Raw genomic sequence first — 16,634 nt, 5'->3', positions numbered from 1 at the left:
CAATTATTTCAAATATTGTCATGAAAACCGTTAGACAACAACCCATGAAGAGCGACTTGGTAACTAACAAATTTGGATATTTACCACAACGACACCTTATTCATAACAACACAGAATATTTAGATGATTTTCATTATCTGACTTACTTGACTTGCCTTTGCCTAACTAATGGTATTTATTTAACAACAATGACAAAACAAATTAATCATAAAATGATTGGAAACGAAAAAACGGGCTATAGCCCTTACTATTCCATATTGGTTAGAGATTTTTATAATTTGGTTTGAAGATAGAGTTTTTACTCTTTTTATAGAGTTTCATGATATTGGTTCAATCATTGGATATGGATTGTTGAGAATTTAAAAGAATGTTAACAACTACATAATATGTACCATGTAGTACTATTGTACTATCATACACCTTTTCCAAAATTCTTCATCCAGTTACCGTACAGCATTTTCTACCAAACTCAGACTATTTACATGCAAGCGTAGGAAGGAGTTTATCTAAGATGACACCACCTCTACAAAACAATAATTGAGTCATACAATCGAATTATCATTAAGTAGAAACTTATCAGCAGGTGTCGAGCTCAATATTCAAATACCAAATAAGATATTCGTTGGGAAGGATTCGATAGTGAAAGCTACAGTTTCCCAATAGTATTGTTTGGAGACGCAGGTAGGTGTATCTGATCAAATCTAGATATTTGTCTGCCTCGACAATTCCCTGAATTTCCATATACAAGAACTTCGAAAGTAGGTGACATTTAATCTCATCATTCTTGGGATAGTAGAACAATGTTTACGGTCCGTGTGAGTGTGTGTATTTTTGTGTACACACAAATGTGTATTTAAGAGGGCGAACGATTTATTGATTCTGTGATACATATGATTTGCGTGGGATAATACAGCTTACATTGTAAAACACCTTCGCGTCTCAATTGATTTCAGTTCCAAGCCGGTGATTATGCATGAGACAATATGGTTGAAAATGGCAAACCTAATTGCAAAAGATCGATATCAATTTGCAGAGCGATTCAAAATCAATCAGTATGATAATGAATTGATTATTCAATGTTATAATGAGCTGAAACTGTTATACAAGGTGAACCTACAGCTATTGTCATATACGATTATATTCTATAAGGATTTGATGATTTAAAAAAAATATTCACGAATTTGAAGCAGATAAGTAGGTTTCTTGTAATAGGTAATATTATATTTATTTTGTCATTTTTCTTGGGCCACTCTCGTGTTTCGGATGGACACGTCAATTCGTCGGTCCCGGCTGCCTCAAAAGCAGCCTTTAGGTCATAACAGAGGCCCTGAAATTGATCAGTTTCGACCTGAAAACCAGTCTGATACCAGACTCGAGCCAGCCAGGTCACTCGATATTATTATTTTGTCATTGACTCTGTAGTAAGCCTATTGATCATGAGTTTTATTGAATCTAATTATTCAGAAACTTCGAATAATGGTTTGCCATTTAATGACTTTTGATTGTAACTGACAAATGAGAAACATTGAATTTAAAATGTACAGGCATGAATAAATATTATTATTATTTAAATAGTCTAATAATTGCGAAATTCAGAGTTCTAGCAGAGAAAGGCAGATCTATCTCAAGACACCAAAAAATATTGAATTTGCTATACTAATGTGAGTCATTGGTCAATGACTGCTCGCTTCCTATTAGTTGTAAGCTGTGAAGGTGAAATGGCGGCATCAACCAATCAGACAGCGTCTGATGGAGCGTCTAACAGCGTCTCTAGACAGAATCTAGAAACTAATAAATTTAACTCTACATCAATTTGATCATGAGATCGTGTCATGGGTTTTTGAAGCAACTGAGTAACAAACAGCAAGCAATATAACAACATAATCTTAACTGCGAGTTGAAATTAAAGAATTCATATTGGAGAAACATGTTTCAAATATATAATTTACCACATTCAAACTCGAAAATTCAATATGAGTGAAGAATCGAATGAGTTCACAGATTTAGTATCAAACATTTTAATTTTCAGTGTTTTAAAATACTCGTTCTAAATGCTATGTGACCTAGTGTTTGATATACGCTTAGAATTTATAAATCTTATAAGTACAGTTGTAAATGTGAAAATATTATCTTTTTGGTAACATTTGATAAGACTATCGACTAACTGGTAAAGAAGGATAAATACTTTAGAATAAATTTAATCATTACAAAATCAAAGCTCTATTTTAATATCGTCAAACTAAAAGTAATTCTTAACTCTACAAGAACATAGAAATTGAGTTTACTTCGAAGAGCAAGTTGGCAAATTGAACGATTATTAAGAGTTTGAATCAAATCCAACGATTGAAGCCATTAGACCACAGAGTAATAAATCAAAAAATCATACAAACACCACTCGATGACGTGTAGACACTAATCAATTATGATCTCAACCGTCGTAGAGCCGACTCACTTTTTCAATCGTACAACCTCGAAAGTTCTAAGAAGGACCCCAGGGCTAAGAAAGAAAGGGTCCACAGTATTATAGTGGGTTGCTCAAACTGAAACGCAAGTGTCGGGATTTCCCCTTGAGGCACTAACCCAGATTGCATAACGACATTTGGCCCGCCTTGTCCGTTCAAGTATACTCTTTCCTTCTTTAATATTCACTCTTCACTCTTTATCTATTCTCTTTCACAGACACACAAAAGACTGAAACTATCCGGCTGACTTACAGAGAGAATATAGGCCTGATTCATTAGAAACAAAACTGAAGGCGGTTGGTAGAGAGATGATTTGCAAGTATGGGATATGTCAACAGCGGCTCATTCATCTTTTCAGTAACTGTTAACTGTTTTGTGTAGAATGAATGAAAGCGTTCAGGTGATAGAATGATCCTTGTTGAACTGAACCGCTTTTAGAATGCTAAGTTATCTACTCAATTTGACCGTTGTGTTTTAATCAACACAATAATCTTCATAATTCAGATGATTTAGCTGTTTCACTATTAATCTGTAAAAGAGTTTACATCATCTAATTCCTCATACTTTATGCAGGTGGCGATAGATTAATCCTTATTAAACTGAACTGCTTGTTAGAATGCTATGTTTTCTACTCAATTTGACCGTTGTGTTTCAATCAACACAATGATCATCATAATTAAGATGATTTTGCTGTTTCACTATGAATTTAAAAAAGCGTTTATATCAAATAATTCCTCATACTTTATGCAGGTGGCGATAGAATAATCCTTGTTAAACTGAACTGCTTGTTAGAATGCTAAATTTTTACTCAATTTGATTGTTGTGTTTTTATCAATACAATAATCTTCATGATTCAGATAATTTAGCTGTTTCACTATCAATCTAAAAGAGGGTTTACATCATCTAATTCCTCATACTTTATGCAGGTGGTGATAGAATAATCCTTGTTTAACTGAACTGCTTGATAAGTTTTCTACTCAATTTGACCGTTGTGTTTTAATCAACACAATAATCGTCATGATTCAGATGATCTAGCTTTTTCACTATCAATCTTTATAAGAGTTTGCATCATTTAATTCTGTATACTTTTAGTGCATGATGCATTAATTTGTTGTGTTAATGATTGAAGAACCATAATGAGCTCCACGTTATAATAGCAGTGGAGAAAGATAGGAGAAAATTGTTGCCGATCCTCTGTCTTGTCAATGCCTTCTATAGACGGTAACTGATACAGGTTTATTGATGTAATATTAAGGGTTTCCTCGTTTAAAATAATCAATTATATCTTATTAAACAAGAAATAATATTTTTTAGTAATTTTATAATGAACTAGCCGTCAGGCTCGCTTCGCTCGCCATATCCGTCTAGCCAGGGGGCTCCGCCCCCTGGACCCCCGACTGGATCGTCCGAGAATGAGATCAGCAGGCTCGCTTCGCTCGCCTGCATTTTTCATTTGAGCATTTTTATCATAATTATGTTAGAACAATCCAGTCGGGGGACCAGACTAAACGTCTGGCTAAACGGATATGGCGAGCGAAGCGAGCCTGACGGCTAGTAATATTATATTCCCAGGATTGAAGTAGCAGTGCCCAATCAGTTTTTCCGCGATAATTGCATTTAAATCTTCAACTTGGAGCCAACCTATCAAAGTCAACTCAACTTAATGCCAACCTGACAAAATTATTAATTTAGTTGCCAGTTAACAACTGTTTCAAGAGGTACTCTATCTAGATTATAGTTCTATAGTAACATATGATATGGAAATTTCAATTATAATTAAGGGATTGGGAGAAGAAGAATATACATGCTAAAAGACGAACTTTAAACACTTAAAAACAACCCTTAGAGTTAAAATATTGCCAAAAGATTTCTTAGTGGGCCTCTAAAAGGCCAACTGAACATACCTACCAAATTTGAACGTTTTTGGTCCGGTAGATTTTTAGTTATGCGAGTGAGTGAGTGAGTGAGTGAGTGAGTAAGTCAGTCAGTCAGTCAGTCAGTGAGTGAGTGCCATTTCGCTTTTATATATATATATAGATTTTCATGATCAAGATGATATATTTTGTTGATTAATTATTACTTCTACATTGTTAAAGGAGGATCTGGCAACAGAGCAAAGCGAGAAAGAGATAGCGCTATTCTCTTTGTTGAATGATAGACAAGGATAGCAATACCATTGCTAATCAAACCTACACCAAAGAATCACCTTTTATTTATTATTTGTTAGTTTTTTAATATTTTTTGCAGTTCATTAATTTGTGTAGGTGCATCCATCACTTGTGAGTGGAAAATGAAGTAGGGGATGATGCAACTAATACGAAACAGAATAGGATATAATGGAAATAAAAAAATCCAAGTACCCTATTTTAAATTTGTTTACTCAAATAAATTGTTCAAGAAGTGGCCCTAACGAAAAAATACAATTTGATGGGATATAACGTTGTGTTCTGTATGAACTGCTTACATGATAGAAATAACGATAGTAGAATTTTTCAAATGCAAATCCAACAATAAATATCGAGTAGAGTGTACGGTAGAAAATTTGCTTTCGATTTCATATATGAGTCAAGTATTTGATTCAAGGATAAACTAAGCTAATCGTACTTAGCAGCCTTGTTATTCTATTCTTTAGTGCTTGTTATTAGAAAGTGGGTGTGAGCGATTTTGATTTATATCGGGTGCATCTCTCGTATGTAATGACTCGACTATTATCATCCTTTCTCTAATTTCACAAGAAGTTCAAGTGATGGTGAACGTACTTTTAGGGAGGTCACTTATCATAAGAAGAAGATCGGAGTATTTAGATCTCAAGAAGGATTAAGAAGTCTTGAGATTATCCTTTCGCAGAAGGCTACTACCCTAGAGAAACGAAATCTTTAGTTTATCTTAACTTTAGATTATTAGTTTCAGAGATTTAGTTCATCTCTGCTACTATCATCTTCATGTCATGAGAATGTTTAAACTACTGCGCTCGAAAGAATCATTCATGATTCATTGAGTGCTCCTCATTCTAATCTCTTTTCAGAACTAATAAATTACTGGGACATCTCTTTACAATGATATATTATACATGATTAAAAATTAAATCCTACGGAGTAACAGAGCATTAATTAATTAGCATTGATTTAATAGAATTTCTCAAGTTCCTCACATAATTCCTAAGATTTCTAATTTCCTAGTTTCCTAGCTGCTCTGCTAAAGACTAATCAAATCTACAGAAGCCAAAGAATGAATCTGGAATTTACACCGGCAAGACTAGATCACGGAAATCGAGTTTAATCTGAAGCATATTGGAATATTGAAGTAACCGGAAACTTGAATGTATACTTTTATTTAAAATTAATTGTATATTTATAGAAAAACCAAAAGTAAAATAGTATAAGTACAATAATACTATTTATAATCTAAAAGGAGGCGATGGTAGAATAATGAATACCAGATATTAACACGGATATAAAGACGGATAAAGATCCTGTATCAATATCTGAAATTAAATATGTGGAAATGATTCCGTAGCCTTCATGCATGTATGGATTGTTAGATCTAGAACAATGCTGTTTAAGGTCGAAACGTCACGAACAGATCATTGAAATAAAATATCTCATCTTTCATAGTTTGTTACAATATAAATACAAATACAAGAAATAAATGAGTAATTGGATAGCAAAGTTTGTCTGACAAGAATACCTCAATATTCAATTTCAACTTCCACAGATTCATTTCCTTAATTATTTCCAAAGAAAAATATGCCTCTCGAAGTAGGTTAAGATAAGAATAGTTGTTCATCTTTCAACGATAGCATCTTGTGAATTGTAAGTGTTGATTACATCTTGGGATAACATCTTGTAAGGTTTGTTGGCTCTTGGTACTCAAGTCAAGTACTCTAAGGTTAGAATCACTTCTCGAAATTCTGGAAACTGGATTCTATTTTATAGAAACGTCTGAAGCTACATGATTTCATGGTCCTCATTCGAATGTCTCTTAAATTTTTCATAGAAATAGAGGAAAAGAAGTCTCAACATTGGATCAAATTCTAAATGGTTATTTCGCAGCTCATATTGATTATTTATTGATACATACAATAAGTACATCATCAAAAATGATAGGGAGAGAAAAAAATAAGGTAACCTTGTGCTATTCCTCTCCCAAATATTAATATAAGGTTACACAAAATCCGAAATAGGTTAACATCTTGTCTTTTAAATTCAACCTTGAATATGCAAGTATATTATCTGAAAGATTACAGAAGTCTTGTCATGATGCATAACAGACAACATCACCAACAAGAAAGACAACATCACCAACATGACAACATCGTATTCAATTCACAAAATTTTCAGTTATTAATTATTTTCATAAATTAGATATTCAAATTAAAATGCTTCAAAACCAAACATATAAGAAAAATTTCATTAAATTCAACATTATAAGCTAACATTTCAGGTAGGTACTCTCCATTAAACATTAAAAACATGGAGTAAGTTATGCAACACGATAAGCTCATCAGAAAAAATAATTCGTATGAGGATATACTCTAGTTATTTAACTAGCTCAAACCATATTCAAACTAGATATAAAATAATTGAGGGTATTAATTCTATGTGAGAAAGAAGAACTGAACTAGTTCAAAGAAGAACTAATTAGATCGATGAACTTAATCAATTTAATGATAGGAAATGTAAAGAATCTACTAGCCGTTTTCCGAAAGTAGGTCACGTTGTTGAAACCAAATGCATATTTTTAAGTCATAAAAAATGTAAATCAAATAATGAGAAATCATCTTCTACAAATGGAAAAAGTTTTAAAAGATTAAGGCCCGGTTGCACAACAGCCGGTTAAACTTTAACCGTGATTAATTCCACGAGAAACAATCAGAGAAGCCGTCTTTTCAAAAACGTCTTCTTTGATTGGTTCTCGTGAAATTAATCACGGTTTAAATTTAAACGGATTTAGTACAACCTGCACTTAGATTGTTTAATCTATCAAGATGGTCATTGTTAAATAGGAATTACCAAACTCTAATCCAGAACAAAACCGAAAACCAAAAACCCAATCACCAATGACCAAACTATTAGTACTATTTAGTAACTATTAGTACTCGTAATGAACCTATACTAATAGGTTCTAATTTAGTACTATTCTAATATAGTACTAACTAATTTAGTACTATTAGTAGCTATTAGTACTCGTAATGAACCTATACTAATCAAGATGTTCCACAAGCTCATACACATCTTTCTGATGTTTTACACTTCACACTTTACACCTTAGGAAAGTGAATTCCTTAAACACGCAGAATACATATTTTTCTGGTGTTATCTCACAGAATTTATGGTATGACGCATCTGGAATCCGGTTATCTGTCCAAAAATAACAACACATCTTGCACCTGTTTGTTATCAGCTGGGACGCCCTACCTGTTCTTCAGGTTGTGTCAAGCCTGCCACCTTTACCTTGGAGTGAGTAGGCCTACTCATTCAAATGCAAACTTGTCCAAACAAGACAAGGAGGAAAATGCAGAAAACGTTTGTGTCGATTGTTTCAGTAATGACTCAGGTCGCCGTCGTCTGCTGTTTGCTTATTCAACCGGTTTGAAAAGAATCCAGGGCAATACTACTATACAAACATCAGCACGCGTTGGTGCAATTTCTTCGTCCTTTTCATCTTCTTCTTCAACTTCTCTTCCTTCCTCTCCTTATGTTTTTCACTCGTTGGTGCAATTTCTTCATCCTTTCCATCATCGTCTTCAACTTCTCTTCCTTCCTCTCCTTATGTTTTTCACGCGTTGGTGCAATTTCTTCGTCCTTTTCATCTTCTTCTTCAACGTCTCTTCTTTCCTCTCCTTATGTTTTTCACTCGTTGGTGCAATTTCTTCGCCCTTTTCATCATCTTCTTCAACTTCTCTTCCTCCCTCTCCTTATGTTTTTCACTCGTTGGTGCTGGTTATTCATCCTTTTCTCCTCCTTCTTCTTCTTCTTCTTTTCCTTCGTCTTGTTCCTTCTCTGTATGTTTTCACGCTGTCTCTCCTTTATTTTCTTGCTGGGCCTACTTTTATCCACTTTTTCTATTTTGCTAGTCTTATTTTACATTGATTAATAATCCCATTTTCTCTTCACTATAGTCTGCTCTTCTCTGCATGCTCGTTTCTTCTTAAATCCTCTCATCCACTTCCATCTACCTTCTCTCTTGAAACCTTTTTTGTCTTCTCCCAATCCCAAGTCTTCCGCTTATCCATCAATCTCCTTTATTCCTTATCCCTTCTCATTCCTCTTATGCTTTCTCATTCTCCTTTTCTCTTATAACCTTCAACTATCGGATATTTTCCTTACTTATACCTTTTATTTTCATACCTTTTTATTTTCCTGTTCATAGCTTTTTCGTCTTCTTCCAATTCCAAGACTTCCCTTCCTCTCCTTCTACTTGTTGCCAACTAACGGATCTTCTCCTTACATAATCTTACCCCAATCCATTATCCTCTTCATAATGTTTTTGTCTTCTTCCAATTTCATGTTTCCCCCTTCTATCCATTTCCCTTCAACTTGTCGCCAAGTTATTCTCCTTCAACTCTTTATCTCTCATAGCCTTTTTTGTCTTCAACCAATTCCATGTATTCCTTTTTCTTTTCATCTCTTTCTACTTGTACCCAACTCTATCGAATGACCTCATCAGACCACAGTGGACCACATTGGATCACATAGGTCCGCATCAACCACTCTCCTTTTCGAATCTTCCTGTCTGTATTTCAGAGCATCGGATCTAATTGTTGATTTATCAAAGAAATTCAATATTTTATTCACTTTTATCTTCAAGACACTAGGCTGATCTTCCTGTTTGTATTCTAGATCGGTTGTAATTGTTGGTTTGTCAAAGAAATTCAATCGTTTCCTCTATCAAGCCACTATAGTGAGTTACAAGTTACAATGGCAGTGAAGAAGTATAGGAGAACAATGTTGCCGATTCTCTGACGTCTCTGTCATAGAGGATAGCTGATACCGGTATATATCTATAATATAATAAAGGAAAGAACTGGCTTATACCAGTATAGGAAAGGAAAAAGGGATAGGAAAAGGAAGGGATAGGAAAATTATGTTTGACGCATCATCACGTCTGAACTACTGGACTGATTAACTTGAAATTTTGCATATAGATTCTTCACTAACCAAGGATGGTTATAGGCCTATTTTCAATTCTTCAAGATTTCATTACGTCAAGTTTTAAAATAGACCCCTGTGGAGCACCTGCTAGTCTGATATAATGTTAACTGTTCATTCTTTCTTGAAAGAATTGACACTTGTGGTTGGACTGGAAGGTGACCCTTGAAGTGCTGCCATCTACAACAATAGACGGAACTAGACCACTGAGAATAGATGAACCAATAGGAAGCGTTGTGACGTGGGAGGGGGACCAATGAGAAGGCCGATATTCAGCTAATCAGAAGGCGTTTAACTAGTAGGACCGCCTCTAGCTCTCCGTATTGATCAAAAAGAACAACATGAAAAGGTAGGAGTTGATGATCAATGGAAATTGGTAAAACAGCAATAACTTATTGAATATTTCAGAATAGCTAATAATAATAATACTGAGGGTGATGTCCACATAAGCTCATAGGCTTGTGCGTGGGTAATGAGTGAGAGGGATGATGATGAGAGATGACGACTACTTTTCAGGTAGTCGGGACCGACGGCTTATCGTCTCCTCCGAAAGACGGGATGGCTGATAGCCTTCTATAGAGGATAACTGATACTAGTATATCTGGTGTAATATTAACTGATCATTCTTGTTTAAAATTTCCAATTACATTTTATTCGGCAAGAGAATATATTTTTCAACGATTAAATAATAAATTTTCATAATTCAAATAGTATATTTTGTCAACTATATTTCTAAATTGTTAAAAACGGACCTGGCAACGTTGCAGAGGTGGAAAAGAATAGTGCGAAGAGGATAGCTGAAACTAGTATATCTGAAGCGTTCATTCTAATTTATAATTTCCAATTACATTTTATTCGTCAAGAAGATATATTTTTTAACGATTGAATAATTATAAATTCTTATAATTCGGATAGAAGATTTTGCCAGTTATATTTCCACACTGTCAAAAAACGATCTGGCAACGATGAGGAGGTAGAATAGGAGGAAAGCGCTATCTGTTTTGTCGAATGATAGACTATAGGATAGTAAGACCAATGTTGATCAAATACTGCCATTATAGCCTGGAAGTCAATATAGGAAGAGGATACAAAGATGATATGAATATGATACGAAGAAAACAGAAAGATGAGATAAAGATGATACAAGGATGATAGACAAGAATAGCAACATCAATGTCAATCAAATACTGCCATTATAACGTGGACCTCACTATAGGAAGATGATACAAGGATGATACAAAGATGATACAAAGATGATACAAAGATGAAACAAAGATGATACGAAGATGATATAAAGATGATACAAGGATGATAGACAAGAATAGCAACATCAATATCAATCAAATACTACCAATATAACGTGGACCTCACTATAGGAAGATGATACAAAGATGATACAAAGATGATGCAAAGATGATACGAAGATGGTACAAAGATGATACAAGAATGATAGACAAGAATATCAACACGAATGTTAACCAAATACTGCCATTATAACGTGGACCTGACTTTAGGCCGACTTATCACTTGGAGGCCTAGTAACTCAATCTCTCGTTGAATAATGCAGCTATCTGTTTCATCACTGCTTTGTGATTTCAAGGGACGATGATGGAATACGTCCACTCAATGAGATCTTATGCTCACCTTGAGTTAGAAAGCTCTAGTAATTTCATTACAGTACAGGGTTATGAAGTGGAATATGTATTCAAAAAGGTCCATATTGTCAATGAATGAAATAATGATATTTAATACGATATTGGAAATGTTCCACCAGAAATATTGTCTTCAGTTTTTGAATGTAGGAGCTACTCTAATATGAAACGTCTGATAACTTACTCTTGGTCTTGAACTTCATAGTCCAGGAGAAGACTGTAAAAATGAGACTATATAAAATGTCTATCTGGAAGACTATAATTAGAAGACAATAATGAAGCTTCAATGGCAAGAAGCATGGAGCTAATATACAGTGGAGAAGGAAAATTACAACCAAAATTCTTGAAAGTTTGTACAGTGATTATTTTTAGTACATTCTAGAAACTTCATTTCATTTTCCGTGGAAGATATTCTATTCATGTAACTCCATACTCGACTTTTTCTATGTATCTCTTTCAAGTTTTATTTCTAGAAATCAGTAATGAATTCAAATTCAAATTCAAATTTATTTCCACACAGTAGGTACAAACATGTAATTATAACACACAAATAACAATGCAATTCACCACAATCAATTCAAATAAAAAACATACTCGACTAAAAAAACATTCCTTACTAGAAAATGATAATGAAAATATAATAGCATTAATACTTCTATCCCTAACTAGTAAGAGCTATAATAATACACAATCAAACTGAATGGATTGAGGATTATCATTCAACACTTCAAATAGCATAAGCTTGGTGGAAATCTACTGGCATAAGTGAGAACTTTTCCGCCAGTAGGAGTAGCGCCCCAATTCTAAGAGAGGAAAAAATGAATTAAGAATAAAGAATAAAAATAAAATAAATGATGCACTCGAGGATTTCTAAACATATGTAATTCTAATCATACACATCCTTCAACAATATGTAAAAAGATATATTTCGCAAGAGACCTTCAAAATGGAAGCTATATTATCTTGATATCAAAATAATATTCTTGGATTATCCAGTTTTTTATTTTCAATGTAATATACTTCGTTATTATTTGTTGATTTATGAGATCGTTTGGGATACTATTTATTGAATTGTATTTTTACTTCATTTGACAAGGAGGTTATATAACATTCTTAGTTGAGTGAAATTCATTGGAGTTGTTTATGACATGATAGCATTCTTCAGGGCATATCATAAGTAGGCTACAGAGATGTAATTCATTGGAGTTGAAAGGAATATCAAGATTTTTCAAATTTTCGTTATAGGAGAGATGCTGAATACCCGAAAGTCATCTCAAGTGAGCATCTAATTTCTATAAGCAAACTCCACATCCTGAGTGACGAATAAGACAATTTCAGAATAGTCCATTTCAATGAGTTCGAATGAAACCGTGAAAAAATCCTTGTGGTTGATTATTTCTCTACTGTCTTGAAATCTCTTTTCAAAAAATTGACTTTCAAAAATCTCATCTAGCAACTGAACTGTAAGTTTTAAACAATTCTAACAAAATGCTTACTATTAGCTCAATCCCGATCCACCGGGTTTACAGAACTTGAATAAAATGAAATTAATATCAACTCACCTTTGGATGGAAGTAAAAAGTAATTCCCACGGAAATTTCAGTTCACAATGATTTCAAACTCTCAATTCACGAAGAAACAGTCCACCTCATCTCACAAAATCGGAACATCAACACATCCGAAAAATTTTCGACACGAAAATTGTTCCTGGGGGAGAAAAAGTGGGTGATGAATGGAAATGAAATACGACAGTGGTGTAGCAATTACATGAATCAAACTCTAATTTTTTATTATTTCCAGATCACCATAACTCATACTGTGCTTGGTTTCACTCAGAAATTTATGGAGAATATCATTACAGTTACAGGAATATCATTGTGTAATCAAAACAAAAATTTTGAATCTCTACGCTACTCTGAAATAAAATGGATTCTATTCAATACTCTATGAAAAATTAAATTTGAAAATTTCTCAAGGGTTGAGAAGCTGAAGCAGATCGCTCATCCGATTACAGAGGGAACATATTTCTTTAAAAGATTCCTCAACTATAAAATTCTAGAATTGGATGGAATTAGCATGTAAGTTTATGTCGAAAATAGGAGACTTGAACGTTATTAAAAGTGGGGTCTGGTTTCAACTTCACATTAACCTTATGAATATTTAAAGATTACAAAATTAGAGCTTTTTGATAAGACGAAAATGCCTCATTTATTTCTTTAAAAGATTCCTCAACTATAAAATTCTAGAATTAGATTGTTCAAGCATGAAAGATCATGTCGAAAATAGGAGACTTGAACGTTATTAAAAGTGGGGTATAGTTTAAACTTCCACATTCACCTTATGAATATTTGAAAGATTACAAAATTAGAGCTTTTTGATAAGACGAAAATGCCTCAATAGAAATGTTTATGTTATTCTAAAAATTGACCTGCATCTTTAATTTTCATCTCTCTCATCCACAATAATTCATATTCATCCCTAATGTACTCCATCATTATGAAGAGGGATAAATAGATGAAAGAGATAGTGAATCTAGTGGACAGTAATAATAGTTGAATCTAAGAATGGCAATGACTATTCATGTTAATCAAACTGATTGATCATTTGTCATTTAATAGAAACAGATAGAATATTTATGAAAGTGAATTCCAGTGATGGGGAAACAACTCTTTAATTCTATCAAATATTGGAGTAGAATTTCCTTAAAACACCCATCCCTATGACAATATATTCTATTACTCATATATAAGAATAGGGTCTCCATCAAAAATCAGACTAGTCGCTGGTGAGTCGATATTATCTCACTTTCGTGAAGAGAATAATTATGTCAATTAATCACTATTCTGAGCCTGATAAGGGTATGGTAGTTCTTGAACAACTATTTCGTGATACTATTTTCTTCAAAAAAGCACCCCAGCACCCTTATCACACTATTCTTAGTATTTTTGTCATTTCTTGCGAGACAATCTATAAAACTGATAAAATATTTTGAAATGATTGTATATATCACAGTTATTGAAACCAGCAATTCTTATTATGGAGTATTGAAACCCTATTACAACCCAATTACAAAACTATTACAACCCTAGATTATATGGAGTATTGAAACCCTATTACAACCCAATTACAACCCTATTACAACCCTAGATTATGGAGTATTGAAACCCTATTACAACCCAATTACAACCCTATTACAACCCTAGATTATGGAGTATTGAAACCCTATTACAACCCAATTACAACCCTATTACAACCCTAGATTATGGAGTATTGAAACCCTATTACAATCCAATTACAAAACCATTACAACCCTAGATTATAAAGTATTTATACTTAAAGATCCCCTATTCAACCACCCTTATCATTAATTTTTGCGAAATAACAGTCTATGACAACTGATAAACTATATTGTGATCCTTAACGATTTATCAGCAACCGTCAATTACTATTACCGGATGGTAAGCTCACTGTCGTATTTCAGTGTGTGTGTGTGGAAGACGCGCGTGTGTGGCGCGTGTGTGTGGCGTGCGTGTGGCGAACGACCGACCGATCAACCGTTGCTAGCCGAACTGATAGCGAAAGTGAAAGAGCCGACGACGAACTGAACGAGTTATATGATCTGTAGCAATGGTAACATGCAAACTGGTTCCAGTGTTAACCTTCTTCCCCACTCTCTGATTTGAAGGATCAAGCCGGGGAGGCGATGGTCCCCCGTAAGCAAATAAGTACTGCAGAATTCACTATTAAACGAACGTAGCGAGTTCTTCCTTTCCATCGGAGGCTATAACATAATTTGTAATGTAAAATTTTAGGTTTTAAAATTTTCATAGAGGTGAATTCTATTTTAGTTTCTAAGTGATATTGTGTTGAGAAAAATGTGTTTCATCAATTTCCGACATCATAGTATAAAGTATCTTATTCGGGAATGTAAATGAAAGTGAATTTTTATTTGTATTGAGCTTCAAGCGTTGTCCGTTTGCTCGTTTTAGATGTTTTATTATATGTTAGATGCTGTTATATTATAGGTATTATGTTGAAGATTCATTAAAATTCATCTATACGGATAAAACATATTAGACAGCATATTAAATAAGAAGATATCATTGTGTAGAGTTGTAGGTGCCAAGATGCATGGCGTGTCAGCTATCATCATTATTTTTTATTTTCATAGATCACTAGCCGTCAGGCTCGCTTCGCTCGCCATATCCGTCTAGCCAGGGGGCTCCGACCCTGGACCCCCGACTGGATTGTCCAAGAATGAGATCAGCAGGCTCGCTTCGCTCGCCTGCATTTTTCATTTGGGCATTTTTATCATATGTTAGGACGATCCAGTCGGGGGTACAGACTAAACGTTTGGCTAAACGGATATGGCGAGCGAAGTGAGCCTGACGGCTAGTAAAATAATATTCCCAGGAATAGCTCTGATTGAAGTAGCAGTGCCCAATCAATTTTTCCGCGATAAATACATTTCAATCTTCAACTTGGTGCCAACCTAACAAAGTCAACTCAACTTAATGCGAACCTGACAAAATTATTAATTTAGTTACCAGAACAACTGTTTCGAAGAGGTTCTCTCTCTAGATTATAGTTCTATATCAACATATGGTATGGACATTTCATCAATATTATAATTTTAAGATATTGGAATAAGAAGAATATACATGCTAAAAAAACTTTAAACCTTAAAAACCACCCTTAGAGTTAAAATATCGCCAAAAGATTTCTTAGTGCGCCTCTAAAGGGCCAACTGAACATACCTACCAAATTTGAACGTTTTTGGTCCGGTAGATTTTTAGTTCTGCGAGTGAGTGAGTCAGTCAGTCAGTCAGTCAGTGAGTGCCATTTCGCTTTTATATATATAGATTCAGTACTGTTCTATAACTAGTAGTTCTGTGAACAGTAGACCTCACGCAATATTCTCATCCACAAGTACCTGATTGAAACTATAAACCTTATGGAAATACCAGCAATAAACTGGCTTCTCCACACATCTGTGTAATCTCTTGTCAGCTGATTTATGATGAATAATTCTATAGTCTGATTTTTACTCTAATATTGGCGTATGAAGGAGGCTCCTTTTTCATTTTATATTATCCCTGAAATGCTAAGTTTCCAAAAACCTTGTATATACGTCGACGCGCAATTAAAAAAGGAACATAACTGTCAAATTTCATGAAAATCTATTACCGCGTTTCGCTGTAAATGCGCAACATATAAACATATATGAAAATTTAAACATTTAAACATTAAGAGAAATGCCAAACCGTCGACTTGAATCTTAGACCTCACTTCGCTCGGTCAATAATATGTGAGATGATGTTATATTATAGGTATTATGTTGAAGATTCATTAAAATTCATCTATACGGA

At 34.0% G+C, this 16,634-nt stretch overlaps 1 protein-coding gene across 1 annotated transcript in view; it reads right to left on the bottom strand.

Annotated features, from left to right (window-relative positions):
* The window catches only part of LOC111064210, a 138,468-nt gene extending 123,604 nt beyond the window's left edge, over positions 1 to 14,864 (bottom strand). Inside the window, 2 exon segments of the mRNA XM_039433774.1 lie at positions 12,828 to 12,972; positions 14,734 to 14,864. The gene's annotated coding sequence lies outside the window, so the exon portion shown is untranslated.
* Positions 14,865 to 16,634: the final 1,770 nt, after the last annotated feature.

Source organism: Nilaparvata lugens, chromosome 8 (genome assembly GCF_014356525.2).
Source record: "Nilaparvata lugens isolate BPH chromosome 8, ASM1435652v1, whole genome shotgun sequence".
NCBI lineage: Eukaryota > Metazoa > Arthropoda > Insecta > Hemiptera > Delphacidae > Nilaparvata > Nilaparvata lugens.
The sequence above is the reverse complement of the archived record's forward strand: the minus strand, read 5'-3'. Positions and strand labels throughout refer to the sequence as shown.